This window comes from Cryptomeria japonica, chromosome 8 (assembly GCF_030272615.1).
Source record: "Cryptomeria japonica chromosome 8, Sugi_1.0, whole genome shotgun sequence".
NCBI classification, from domain to species: domain Eukaryota; kingdom Viridiplantae; phylum Streptophyta; class Pinopsida; order Cupressales; family Cupressaceae; genus Cryptomeria; species Cryptomeria japonica.
This window is the reverse complement of record NC_081412.1, coordinates 70115724-70131210: the sequence shown is the minus strand read 5'-3', so window position 1 is coordinate 70131210 and position 15487 is coordinate 70115724. Positions and strand designations below refer to the sequence as shown.

At 35.5% G+C, this 15487-nt stretch overlaps 1 long non-coding RNA gene across 9 annotated transcripts in view; it reads right to left on the bottom strand.

Moving 5' to 3' along the window:
- LOC131046377 (uncharacterized) overlaps positions 1–15126 on the bottom strand; it is a 35972-nt gene extending 20846 nt beyond the window's left edge. The window contains exons 1-5 of one of the 9 annotated variants that reach the window (XR_009105984.2): positions 14547–15122; positions 13852–14338; positions 11493–11610; positions 11323–11390; positions 10648–10992 (exon numbers count right to left, since the gene is read on the bottom strand). This is a non-coding gene — a long non-coding RNA (uncharacterized LOC131046377). The other 8 variants (XR_009105981.2, XR_009105987.2, XR_009105982.2 and 5 more) reach the window with 8 other exon arrangements.
- Positions 15127–15487: the final 361 nt, after the last annotated feature.

The window sequence follows — 15487 nt, the reverse complement described above, 5'->3', positions numbered from 1 at the left end:
TTTCTATTTCTATTTGCTTTGAGAATGTTGGAATTATGATGTCTTAAATGATTAAACTTACTTGGGGACATTACATTACTATATGCCTGATATGTCTTCAACTTGATTGCTCCATTACATGTGTATGTTTTGTATAAATACTTATGAGATTGCTTAATGTTGTCATGTTTTTGGCATGATTACATCACGCAGCTTCTTGATGTACGCTTCATGTATTCTTTGTATATATACTGTGTATTTATATGTCTAGTTATGTCTTGAGTGTTTTCATGTGTATTACTCAAGCCATATGTATATTCATGCCTTGCAAATGTATATGTTTCATGGCTACATGTGTATAAGTACCTGTATATATGCCTATTGCTTTGCTCATTTTTATGTGTTTTACATGTATTTCATGTGTTTTTTATGAAAATGCTTCTTCCCTTAGGTATATTTATGCTTATTCTCTATATCCTATGTGTATACTTTAAGTTTGTACTTATTGCCTTAAGTGTATATTTCATGTTTTAAGGGTATTCATGTGCCTTGTGTATGTTTCCTGTAATTATGTGTTTTCTATAAGACTGTTGTGTCTTCAGCATATTCACTCCATGAGTGCCTTTCTTATATATACTTGGTACCTTAAGTGCACTTGTGCATTGCTTTTTGTGCTTACGTAAATGCTCCATTGCCTTATGCATACTACTTCATGTTTACATGTGTTAATTCATACTTTGAGTATACTTCCTGTTTTTCTTGCACTACACGTCCAATATGTATTTAAGTGTATTGCTTCATGCTTATTGTCTTCCATGTATTCCTCTATATACTTCATGATTCATGATTTTTCGTGTATTCATATGAATTATTCATGCTTTACTGCCTTATGTGCCTTGCTTCATGTTTTACGTATATTCGTGTATATTGCTTCGAGCCTTGCATGTCCTATATATTACTTGGTGTTTTACGTGAATGCTACATGCCTTACATCTATGCTTCGTGCCTTATGAGTATTACCTTATGTTTACATGTGTGCTACTTCATACTTTGTGTATACTTCATTTTTTTTTTCCTGCACTAAATGTATGATATGTATCTAAAATATTGTTTCATGTTTGTGTCCCTGTCATACTGCTTTACCCCTGACATGTATACTCCATGCCTTCCATGCATTTATATGTCTACATGCATTATGAATGACTCATGCCTTGAGTGTATTCTTGTGGATGATTCACATATTTTTCCATGTGTGATTTTCATGCTTTGTATGCTCTATATTGTTAAATTTTGTAACATCGGTCATACTATTTCATGCTTCCAATATATATATATACACCGTTCATGGTATCGGGTGGTAAAGCGATTCTCAAACAAGACACACTCTTTTCAATCAAGTAAGCAAATGGTGACTAGTTTATATACTGTGGTGAGAGGTACGTAGGGAAGAGATGTGTCTTCCCACATGGGAAGACATATCTCTTCACTACGTAACCCCTCATCCATTTATATAGCATGCTTACATTAAGGAGGATGGACACACCGAAATTAATAAGTGTTGTGCATCTTCAAAACACGCTATAGCAAATAAAATACAACTTTCAAATCATATCTCCATCTCTTCTATTTTGATCACAGAATTTTGAAAGAACTTAACATGGTATCAAAGCCAGGTCTAGGCTAGGAGCCCCAAGCACATGAGAGGTGTGGCTTAAGGGGGGGTGTTGGTGTTGGAAATAAGCCACACCCGAACCGACGATGGACTGGTCCAAGAGTGGCTAGTAGCTCAGTGGTAAAGCACTCCAACAGCATATGGAAGGTCCTAGGTTCGAGTCCTAGCTGGTCCATGTCTCAACATGGTATCAATTGTATTTTATGATCTGAATAGAAGAGATGGAGATATGATCTGAAAGTTGTATTTTATCTGCTATAGCGTGTTTTGAAGATGCACAACGCTTATTAATTTCGGTGTGTCCATCCTCCTCAATGTAAGCATGCTATATAAGTGGATGAGGGGTTACGTAGTGAAGAGATATCTTCCCTACGTACCTCTCACCACAGTATATAAACTAGTCACCATTTACTTACCCGATCGGAAGGAGTGCAACTTGTTTGAGAATCGCTTTACCACCTGATACCATGAACGGTGTATATATATATATATATATATATATATATATATATATATATATATATATATTGGAAGCATGAAATAGTATGACCGACGTTACAAAATTTAACACTCCCTCTTAACTAGGGAGGACACATTTCATGTTAGAGAAAACATCACAATTCATCCATTGATTGTGAAGAGAGGAGATATCACACCATAGTGATATTCAAAGATATGGTTCAACAATGAATATCAAGTCTCATGATACTCACCATAACTCATAGTTATCAAGTAAGGTATGTGCATTGGCATCAAGTCACATGATGCTTACCATACTGATAATGATTTCATGGCATGTCCACGAATATTATGTTCATAATATTCACCATGAAGATCTCTATCATAATTATGGTTTATTTAATGATATCAACCAACAGATATCTACCATAATGTCTCAGAGATATATGTTGTTTGTAATTAGGGCTGGCGGATTCCAATTGCCTTGGGCAACATTGGAATCCACCTCCAACATATAGGGCCAGGCCCAATACCTCTCGGCTCCACCTAGAAGGCCTCCACGCTACATGCAAACCCAACTTGCCTCCATGATAGGGCCAACCCTATCCAATTCACTTAAAAGGAATTAAAATAATTAAAATGTTTAATTTGCAAAGAAGGCCGACATGATTGAGAAGTATTATGACTCCTATAAATATAGCATATACTTCTCATAATTTCATCCATTCAGTTTTTGTAAGAAAGGTGTGAAATATGTTCTAAGGAAGCGAAATATTGAATCAAGGCAGTTGACATCAGCGATCCACATTGAAGTGCAGCAGAACATTATAGAAGACAACGAATTCTACCGAATGCAGTAGATCACCATCAAGATAGAGAACTCCATTGAAGGCCCAAACAAACCCTAGAAGGATTGCGAACTACTTGAAAGGTGTTGCTACCCTGGTAACACACAGCAAATCTGATTAGGAGGACTGCAAATCGTGATCTTCATTAGCAAACTAATTGTGAAGACTTCTATCTCATCTTCCTTGTGACTGCAACCTCTATACTCCAGATAAGTGTGTAATGATCAGTTGAATTCAAAATCATAATCAGATCTGAGGATCCTTTTGCTGGGTTTTTTCTCCTAGGAGGTTTTCCCAGGGTAACTATGCTTTGTCTTTTGAACTCATTTCCTTTACTATGCTTAAATCTGGAAATCAATAAATTTAATTAACCTAGTTGAAACTAATTCTGATTTTCTGAGTTTTATTCAATCTAAAAGTACTAAAATTAACAATATATATATATATATACTATCATGACATGTCCACAGATATCAAGTCACATGATATCCATCAAGATAGTTAAATTGATAATTGTAAAATCATCACCTTACAATATCAATTTAAAACAAGTGTTCGTTGTTGAAAAGTCGTCACCTTTCAATAATGTTCACAGAAGGTCCATGCAGTCATGGAGTCACACACATGACAAATAAAAGAGTTTACACACTAAACATCTTTAATATATTAGTATATCAAAATAAATGAGACTCCATCTCAAAATTAAATAACATTTTCAACCATACCAAGTTTATCTCTAAAGTGTTCAATCTTGATCTTGGAGAGAGGCTTGGTAAGAATGTCTACAATCTGATCACTTGTACCAATATAATTCAGTCAAATCACATTCCTTTCCACCATATCTTGAACATAGTGATAAGGAATCTCAATGTGTTTAGACTTGTCATGAAATACTGGATTCATTGAAAGCTTGATGCAACTCTGATTGTCACAGTAGATGACAATAGGATTTAAGGGTTGACCAAACAGTCCTACAAGCAGTTTCCGAAGCCATACTGCTTCTCTTGCTCCCATGGAGGCTGCAATGTATTCAGCTTCTGTAGAACTCTGAGCAACTAAAGACTGTTTTCTACATATCCATGAGATCATTCCTGATCCTAAACTGAAGCAACATCCTGATGTGCTTTTCTTGTCAACCACGCTTCCAGCTCGATCAAAATCAGTGAATCCATGTAGGTAAAGGTCTACATGTTTATACTTCAGACCAAAACCAATAGTTCCTTGAAGATATCTCAGAATATGTTTTGCAGCAACAAGATGTATTTCCCTAGGTTCACACATGAACTGACTTAGTGCATTAACAGCATAACATATATAAGGTCTTGTGTTTACCAAATACATCAGAAATCCAATAATCTGTCTATAGAGGGTAAAATCTACAAACTCTGATTCTACAGCTGCTTCCTTTAGTTTGTGCAGATTTGTCTCCATAGGTGTGGTCATGGATCTACAATCCATCATTCCAAATCTCTTGAGTATATCAATGGTGCATTTTCCTTGATTAAGGATTATACCATCTACCTGCTGCCAAACTTCCAATCCAAGGAAGTAGTGAAGAATTCCAAAATCTTTCATATCAAACTCAGAGGCTAATTCTTTCTTACATTGAGAAATACAATTATCCTCTCCTGTGATTAGTAGATCATCAACATAAAGAATAAGAATTAATAATTCACCATTGATTACCTTGTAGTAGAGATTTGGATCTGCTTCATTCTTGGAAAACCCTAATTCCAAGAGGTAGTGATCAATTCTTTCATAGCATGCTCTAGGGGCCTGTTTCAGTCCATATAGAGCTTTATTTAATCTGCAGACATGTGATTCAGCCTTATGAATCACAAAACCTTCAGGTTGCTCCAAATAAACTTCTTTTTCAATCTTACCATTCAAAAAAGCAGTCTTAACATCCATTTGATGGACTTTCCATCCTTTAGATGTTGCAATAGACAAAACTGCTCGGACAGAAGTGTATCTAGCAACATGAGCAAATGTCTCTTCATACTCAATACCTTCTTTCTGTGAAAAACCTCTAGCAACAAACCTTGCTTTGTGCTTCTCAATGTTGCCATCTGCTGCATGTTTGATTTTGAAGAGCCATTTAGAACATACCACAGATTTGCCTTTAGGCCTAGACACAATATCCCAGACATCATTTTTCATAATTGACTGATACTCTTCTAACATAGCATCTTTCCAAACTTGATGCTTGAGCACATCTCCAACATAGGAAGGTTCTGCATCAATGATCTCACTCATCAAGGCAGTATAACTGGAAAATAGGTTAGGTCTCTTACTTTCTCTAAAGGTCCCCTTTGGAGCAACATAATTTTCAGCTTCTTGAAGCATCCTTTTAGCCCAAAGTGGTTTCTTCCTAGTTTCGGGATAATTTTCTTCTAAAGGTAAACCTTGAACTTCATGCTCAGCATCTTTAGGGGTCTCCCTCTAAATCTCAGGGGTGGAATCCTCATCCAAGCTTATAGGAGGATCTTGGTGTTCTAATTCATTAGAGCTTTTGGACCTCTTGAATGCTATGTCTTCCTCAAAGATGATATCTTTGCTTAGTTCAATTTGTCTTTGACCAGGTATGTATATTTTGTAGGCTTTAGAGGTTTCACTGTACCGAACAAATACTCCTTTCTTTCCAAAAGGTTCTAACTTTGACCTCTTTTCTTTGGGGATATGAATATAGACTAAACACCCAAAGATCCGGAAATGACTTAAAAGTCAGGTTTGTTGCCAGTAAAAGCTTCTTCAAGGGTTTTATTGTCAAGAAGAGAATGAGGACATCTATTTTGAATGTACACAGCCGTCCTAGATGCTTCAGCCCAAAATGAGGTTTCTATATTTTGGTCAAACAACATAGCCCTAGCAGCTTCTACTATAGTCCTATTCTTTCTTTCAGCTACCCCATTTTGTTGTGGGTTATAAAGTACAGTTAACTCCCTCTTAATCCCAGCATTTATACAATAATCTTTAAACATATCAGAACTGTATTCCCCCCCATTGTCTGTTCTTAAGGTTATGATTTTCTTACCTGTCATATTTTATGCAAGAGCTTTGAATTCCTTAAATTTAGAAAGGATTTCTTCAAACTCTTTGTACCTCAAAAATTATATCCACGTCTTCCTAGAATAATCATCTACAAATATTACATAATATAAAAATCCCCCTAATGAGGGTACAGACATGGGTCCACATAAATCAGAATGAACTAATTCTAATACATTTTTGGATTTACTATTGCTAGAATTAAAAGACCCTTTAGTATTCTTTCCCAAGGCACACCCTTTTCAAGCTCCTTCAAATTTTTGACTTAGCTTGGGTAAGTCGATCACCATCTTCTCTATCTTAGGTAGGGAATGAAAATGAAGGTGCCCTAATCTTCTGTGCCAAAGTTCATTCGAATCTAGAGTCTCATGAATCAAGGTTAGAGGTGGAGTGGTGCAAAATCTGTAGAGGCTCTCTTGTCTTACTCCAATGGTGTGGGCTTTCTTGATGGTGGAGTTCTTTGGCCAAGCAAGTATATTTCCTTCCATAAAGGTTAATCTGTAACCCTTATCTTCAAGTGCAGAAATTGAAACAAGGTTTCTCTTTATACCAGGTACAAATAGAACTCCAATCAGTTGTAGGGATATGCCTGACTTTAGGTTGATATTGCAAGCTCTTATTCCCATAACTGGATAATTTGAGTCATCACCAATTGTCACTTCTTCATTTGAACTTTCCACAAGTGTATCTAGGTGCTCACGAAATCCAGTGATGTGTCGAGGTGCTCCTCTATCAATCACCCATGTGTTGAAACTGGAGGTGACTTGACTAGAGAGGGCTGAGTAGAAGACTAGCTTCTCGGAATTACTCCCTTTCTTAATTTCTGCCATTGAAGCTTGTTGTTTGATCCTGTCTGGACACTTCATTGCATAGTGCCCATATTGGTCACATCTGAAACATTGTACTTCAGAAATGTCTCTCTTCTTCTTTGAAGACCTCTTCCCGTTTGAGTTGTTGTCCCTCTTTCTCTTAAAGTTCTTCTTCTTTCCTTTCTTGTGGGAATTAGAGTTTAGAACTTGAATGTCTTCGTTACCATTGTTTTGTTTTATTCCTCTTGTGACAAGCCAAGATTCCTCTTGAATGCAATCGGTTTTCAATCTATCAAACTTGGGAAATTTAGAACAAGCACTGATTCCTTGAATGAACGATTCCCATGAGGTAGGAAGTCCATTTAGGGCCATCATAGCAAGTTCTTTGTTGTCTACTAGATGTCCAATAGTGGATAGTTGATCCCTAAGCTCAGTGATCCTCAAGAAATAGGATGTAATTGTTTCTCCTTTATTCATCTTTATATGGTGTAGTTGATTCTTTAGGGTGAGAGCCCTGCTAGTGTTGTTGATTTCATAAATGTCAGCTAGTGCTTTGAACATCTGAAAGGCCGTCTCATATTTAGAAATAACTGGTACAATGTGGTCTCTTACTGAATCCACAATTATCTTAAGGGCCTTCTCACTGTCCTTGCTCCACTGAATTTTCTCTATATCATCAGAGGGTTCAGGAATTTCACTTTTGACATGGGAGTCAATTTTATTTTCTTTCAAAACAAGCATGATCCTGAATTTCCAAGATACAAAATTGGATGCTCCATCTAGTCTATCTTCAAACCTAACTCCGGTTGCCATTAGGATTATGGGAATGTTATCTTAGTAATACCCTGGTGAAAGTTTATGAGATCGTTACAGAATTTTAATATGATCTTCCTTAACTTGGCTCGGATACCATGTTGAGACATGGACCAGCTAGGACTCGAACCTAGGACCTTCCATACGTTGCTGGAGTGCTCTACCACTGAGCTACTGGCCCCTCTTAGACCAGTTCATTGTCGGTCTGGGTGTAGCTTATTTCCAACACCAACATATATGACTTGAGTGAATTCCTGCTACTTAACTTAAGCAGATCTAAGTGTATACTCCATACCTTATGTACTATATGTATTTCGTGTGTATGCTTGATGTATTGAGTTTGTATATAGAGTGTTTACTTTGTGTGTTTCATATACATGCCTTGCACATCCATATGACATGTACAATTTAGATTTTACGTGTATTATTGCTGCATGCATATGTCCATGCTTCAAGACTTTCATATATTCTGCAAGTCTTGCACGCATTTACATGTCTGTGTGTGTATTACTTCATACCCTTCCTGTCTTACATATTTTAAATGCCTCATGCTTCATTCCTTGCATGTATTCAGGTATATTGCATATATTCAGATTTCTTACCTCGTGACCTTACATGTGTTATGTGTATACTTCATGACTGCTTCGTGACTTTATGTATTCCTTGTGTTTTATTACGAAATGACTCAAACGAGAAAATTGTCAATTGCTTGAGGACAAGCAATTTCGAGAATGGAGGAATGGCATGTCCCTCCCTCATCGTCATATATACATAACACTTATAATTATAATAATTAATAAAAAATGATTATTTGTAATTTATTTATTTATTAAATATTATTATTTAATTAATATTTATTACTAATAATATTCTTGAAATATTCAAATAAAATTAATATTATATTATTATAAACACAATTTATATGTTATAAATAATAAACACAATTTAAATATAATACCCTACACATATACGTTGGCGATTGAAAGCAAGTGATTGTCAAACAAAAGACATGCTAACAACAGCAAATGGTGTGATGCTACTTGGACCCGATGATTTGCTTTCATTGCCAAGGAGGAACGATGATTTGCATTAGCTTAACTAATTAATTAGTTAGAAGCAGAAGGAACGATATCAAATAATGGGTGCAAGAGTTGTGAGGAGGCACGACTCTCCCATCAATTCTCTTTGCCGGATATTTAAGGTAATAGGTCGACTCAACACGGGGCTACATATCACGCCGTCTTAATTTGAAAGAGGCCAAAAAAACATTTAGAGACTTGTGATCGGGTGATAAGGCACCATGTGGGCCAATAGAAACCACCGATCAGAACAGAACAAAAATGTTATCAAGTTACGGGCAGTTTCGTCCTTGTTCTTGGTGGTATGCGCGATGATGTGCTCGGTATGACTGCTTACTATATGAAGCCCGACAACGTTCTTATGCAGAATTTGATAGTAATATAAATATAGATAATAATAATAATATATTAACATATAACAAATTATATATATATATATATATATATGAGAATAAATATCTCAGAATAATAATCTCAGAATAAATATCTCAGAATAATAATCTGTGAATAAATATTTGAGAATAAATTGTTCTGAGAATCTGCAGTAATATAACATCTGAGAATAAATAACGTATAAAATATATATAAAGATATAATTATGTATATTAATAATAAATATTAGAATATAAATCAGATAGAATCCTTAAGTTAATATCAGAAAGAAGCTTATGTTTCTCTGTTATCCCTGTTTGAATTCATGTTAGGATAGTTTGGACTCTTAATCAAGTTAGTTTAAGCCATAAGTAATTGGAAATAGATTAATTATAGTTGGAATAGACCAAATCCTAGTAGGGGACATTACAGTCCTCCATAGTGTTGCCCTTTGAAAACAAGTTCACTATAATAAAAGGCACAGGCCCCAAATAGACCAAATGTCCAAAAAGCATTAAGGGGTCATAAAATAAATAAATAAATAAATTCCAACTAAAAATTGGTGCACTCACTATTAGTTATAAAGAGCTAATAGGGGTTCTTGATCCACAAAACTAGAAGACTGAACAATAACGAAAAAACAACATTAAAACAAAGGCACAAAGCTTAGGTTTCCTCTCGAAATCTCTTAGGATGTCAAATGAGGACAAGAGCCTTTACTAAGACCATTAATCACCACCAAGGAATTGCTTTCAACCATTAACCATTGGATTCCTAAGGAGGAAGGCAATGCAATCCCAACAACAACTTGCTCCCATTTAGCTTTACTATTACTTATATATGCAGGCCTTTTTATTTTATTATATATGCACACACATTGGTAATGAAAACTCAAATAATTAGGCATTCAAATTTTGTTAGTTTGTATGTCAACTTGTATGAATTCTCCATTCAGCTCTATTGTTTCTTATATGAATATATAATGAATTTGATGAATGCCTCATCATATAAATATTTGAAACTTTCTCTATTTATAATTTTCCCTTTTATTTTAGCTGTCATCCTGTACCATCCCTTAAAAAATGACTCACATCCCCTGCCATTCTGGAAACATACGCAGAGCCATTTTAAGACATTCATTACAAGGAATTTTCAAATTATAAATGGCCCTCTTCCAAACAACATCACAACTAATAGAGCCCAATCGAGTAGTGGCTCCTTCCTTTGATGAAAAAACAATTAAAGGGAACAAGATACAATTGGAACCTTTACTTACATTCTCATGCAAGTAAATGTAGAAGTGTGCAACAATCTCAAACTACATTCAGATCTATAATCTATGCTAATGGAGAACACAGATTAATGTCACAGGCAAACTGTCATGGGGTGCTGGAATTCATGCTGTAAATGCCCCTAATTGTATTGACATGGTTTCTCTTTCAACTGGTGTTGATTTGTTAATAGAAGCATCAAGTACATTTTTCAATTTTGCGTAGAAAAATACTGAGCATTTACTAACCACTCATGGTCTTGTTATGTTTCAAGAAACTCATCATTAAAATATGTTTGAATTTAATTGACAAATCAGAGTTCAACGATTACCCCTGTTAGGCATGGCTGCTAACCTTGTACACATTCTGGTTATTGACTGATACCCTCAAATTCAATTATCACTAGATCATAGAATAATGCCTGAAATAGATGTTGAAAAACAAAAAATAGTAAAGCCCTTCCACTCAAATGTATGTACATCAAAGTTCTTAATGGTTAATGTAAATCACTCCATGATCACAGTTTAAGGGGCTGTCTGCCTCTTAGTGAGCCATTAAAGTAATTATGGCATGACAGACAGATTGTAGAGACCATGCTGGGTTCCAGGCAGTTTTCAAGACATTGGAGCATATCTCTCCTATCTGATTTGAAGGTCAACACAAACACATTATTAAAAGATTATATATCTTCCGATAAATTCAGTAGAATGCTGGGCAATAGACAAAATTAAGAATTCTGATTTTTCGTCTCATGCATCTGATTCAACACACACATTGTTAAAAGATATATTATCTTCAGATTACAATCCTAGGGAATAGACGAAATCAAGAATTCTGGTTTTTTGCCTATATATTTGAAATCTGGAGCAATAAGTAGACAACGTTGAAATTAACTGCTGTGGATAAACACACCTTGAAACGGTGTCTAGATGAAATGTTTTTGTAACAAACCTCACTAGAGGTGGAACTTACAGGCATTGCTCTGAAACGGTCATGGCAAGCTAGAGCGGACCATATTGATAGGGTGTTTCTATAGGATCCTGTATTCAAAAGTGGAAAGCATATTAAACTGCTTTAAGAATCGCTTAATACAACCAAATAGTAGAACACATGAATGTCAACTGGCAGAAAAACAGCCTCACCCTGATGAGAGCTGTCCCTTAGAATATATTTGTATTGTCATATAAGTTTAATATTCAAACCCAGAGATTTTTCTCTTCGAGCCTCGTTGTACTCCTTAAATAGCCTGGCCCTAGATGCCTGAAAATTGCATTTACAACCAACAGGTATATGCCCTATGAAAAACAATGTTCAAGTCTAAAAATGCATGACATAATGGGCTTTAATTTCACTCCAAACGCACCATCCCCAATCTACCTCGACAATTGAAACAGTATACAACCATTAAATAATGATTTGAATCTTCACAATTCAAATTCTGAGATTCTCTGAGAAATGACACATATACTAAACCCAATTACATCACCCACTCCAAACTAAAATGAGGAATATATTTATAAATGACATCATGCATTATGGGTAAATCTTATTCCAAAATTAACAAATATTTGAAAACAATATTTATAACCATATATAGCATTTATGAAATCAATTTGTGTCTAAGATAGACCTCTCTTGGTTCACAACACAGTCAATGGTCCTAGAAGGAACAAACTAAATTTGTTCAAGGTTACCTGTTGCAGAAGGGTTAGGTCATTGTAAAGTATAGCAATCCAGCATCAACAGAGAGTTTAGCTGTTGCAGAAGAGCAAGATAAGGATATTGGTGAATTAGAGTCTCAAACTTTCAATGACAGCTTGCAGAGGATGCAGATTAAGAGATGCACTAAATGTTTGAAGTAGGGCACCTCTTGCTTGACTGATTATATTGGCTCACTCATGTAAGACATCATTTTCCTCCTTGATGAGAATGCGTTATGTTTTGTGTCTGCACCGTTCCACGTGTGCCTGGGACTCTGCATAATCTCTTTACCTGGATGTTTTGTCATTTAATCAACAAAAGATCCTACAGAAGTATACCAAGGGCCATTCAGGAGTCAGAAATTAGAATCTTTTAAAGAAAAGATCCTTAGAGCTCGGAACTCTCTCAATTTATCTCCTTCAAATGAGCCAAGTTTTCTTCTTTTGTGATTGCAGTTATCTTGCTTTCAGCTGAAGATACTCTGATAACAATCTCAATGCAGATGTGAAAACCCCTGGGAATATTTGCTACAGTATAACATTCGCTTACTCTTCTCAGACTCTGGTAAACAATCATGGTTCTAAACAAACACTACAGCTTTGATGGATACTAATTCATCTTTGCAAGAAAATAAAATTTGGGTCCTTTCCACTCTAGCATTCACATCATCTAAGTAGATAAGTGTCCTTAAAACCTATCAAGGTCTCTCTCCATGGGGAATTTTTGTATAAAACTAGATTAAAGCTCCCAGCTCCAAGTAGAAGATTGTCATCCTTCTTACTTTCTCTATCACTCATCCAAACAATCATACACTTTTATTTAGGCTCTATCAATGCCGTTCACTCTGTAAAAAAACCAATCCTTTAAATAGTCAACAACTTGAGTGAATGTTTTTTTCTGATGATGACTAATTACAGGTTCCATCATATCTCTCATGCTGTCAATGGAACTCTATAATGAATATTAACTTCTACTTATAACTATAAGCTAAGGCTTGAACCCACGAGGAGGCACCACTTCACTGTCAGATCAACATCTAAGTCACTCTAAAGGGTTGTTGGCACATGTGAGGAGCCTGAACCGATCCCATCTAGAATCCCAATAATCATTTTATGAAAACATGCCATGCTCAGAAAACTTAAAATCTTAGTTGATTAAGGAAAATATGCAATGTCTTAGTGCAATGAAAAGCAGTTTCTAGGTATGCCTGCCCTCAGTGTCTTTCAACATCCCAAGGCAGTTGGCCAGACTCCTCATAATCACTAAGTTGTCGTTTAGCCCTAAGGTCTGCACATTATCACAGTTCTCTACACATAAAACAAACTTAAATTTCTTTCCCAGAGTTTTTGTGCTTTTTAATGTGCAATGATTATTTTTTCCTTAATCATCCCACCCTGCGTTTTGGGAAAAAAATTATTTCTTTTCCTTTTTCTCCTTCACATTCACTAGCTTGTCTTTTAGCCCTAGGATCTGCATAACATCATAGTTCTCTACATATAAAACAAATCTGATTTCGTTCCTACAGTTTTTAGGTTTTCTAATGTGCGATGATTAAAGTATAAAATCACTCCAGAATGTAATTTGGGTAAAAAAGTTTATTTCTCTCTTTTTCTCTTCTCTTCCTGATTTCTTCCTATCAATTATCTGAAATCCTTTCAAATCAATTGTCATTCATAGTTATGGTAAAATTGCTTGTGACTAATAATCACCGAGCGAACCAATTCTAAAATTCGTCTTAAATTTTTCAATTACAAGAAATCCCTGGCAATTTTAACCATAAAAGTAGAGGCTGTGTTTTACCTTCATGTTGTTCAAAATTTGTACACTGCATTCCGCCCTTGTGCCCAGGCTCGGGAGTAAACCTGGTTTGCAGTTCCACCTACATCCGGAGTTTTCTAAACAACAACCAACAATCATTGATCCAGTTTCTCTATAATTGTACCCAGATTTCTAAAATATAAAATTCCCACACAGTTTTGGACTAAAATGTTTAAGAAAAAATCCATTTGTAAATAACAAATTTTTTTCTTCAATGGCATTTACTGGTTTTTTGGCTCATACGTCTGCTATTTTACAAGCCAATTTTTTAGGGAAAAAAACACACCTGCATCACGATTACCAGATTAAGATGGACCAAAAGCTATACTGAAACCCTGATTATAGCGACGATTGAAAAAGTCCCTTCACTGCTTTGTGTTCTGCCAACTGAAAAGAGTGGCAAATTCAGCAACTCAAGAACTGCAAACCCTGATTTTAAAAAAATGGCCATTCCATTCTTCTCTGAATCCTAATTCATAGCACAGAATCAATCAAAAGCCCTGAATATAAAGACTAATTATGAATCAAGAAAATTAAAGGCTACACTAGGGCTTTGAATATCCAGAGTAAAACGGGTCTACGATGCCAACAGGAATTCAAGGTTTCCCATGCAAAAACGTGCTGGGTGTTCAATCATTACAAAAATAAACTGCAGGAAACTTTTATCGATTTCTTACCAATATCTCTATGGGGATTTTCAAACAAATTCGCCGCCAGTTTTCGGTGTAACAGATCATCCTGAATTAATTTCCCCTTTTTGTTGTACCGGTGTTCAATCATTACAAAAATAAAGTGCAGGAAACCTTTATCAGTTTCTTACCAATATCTCTATAGGGATTTTCAAAAAGTACGCAAATTCGCCGCCACTTTTAGGTGTAACAGATCATCCTGAATTAATTTCCATTAAAGCGTACATTTCTTTGAAGCGAACCAGTATACTCGTCACTCTTGCAATGAATATGAAAACAAGAGCAAAATTTGCAATTATCAATAATCTTGGGTACTAGTACAAAACCAGTAGGAAATCTGTATTTGTACCAGCTACATAACATAATTACAAAAGATGTATTTGTACTAATGCCGGCAAAAACACTTTCGACAATATTGTATTCGCTCTCTAACACCATTCAAAGAAAAGTTAACTTGATAAAGCCAATACCTCCAATTTGTATGCAATATTGAATTCATTGATGGAAAAGCATGAGTGGATTAATGATGGCAGACTTTTAATCTACAAAGTCATTTTAGCTAATCGATATGGAAGCATGAGCTTTAGACTAAATCTTTTCGGTTAAGAGCCAAGGATTCATGAGTACCCATTCCGTCAAATTCAGTTGGGGCAGGATCCTAGCCTCATTCCTTTTTGATGTTGGAGCCTTGCACTCAACAAGACTTGATCCCTAGTGGTGCTCATTAAGAACCTTTCAACTTCACTAGCAAACCAAGGCCCCATTGACAGGTCTTCATCTTATCTAATCTCTTTTGTACCAAAAAAAAATCTTATTCTCACACAACCACCTTCCTCCATCAATTTGGCAATCAAATAGTCCATGTCTCAAAATATGTAGAGCTTGCAATATTCAAAAGTTTTGCTTGTGTTTTTTGTGTTTAAGAATAT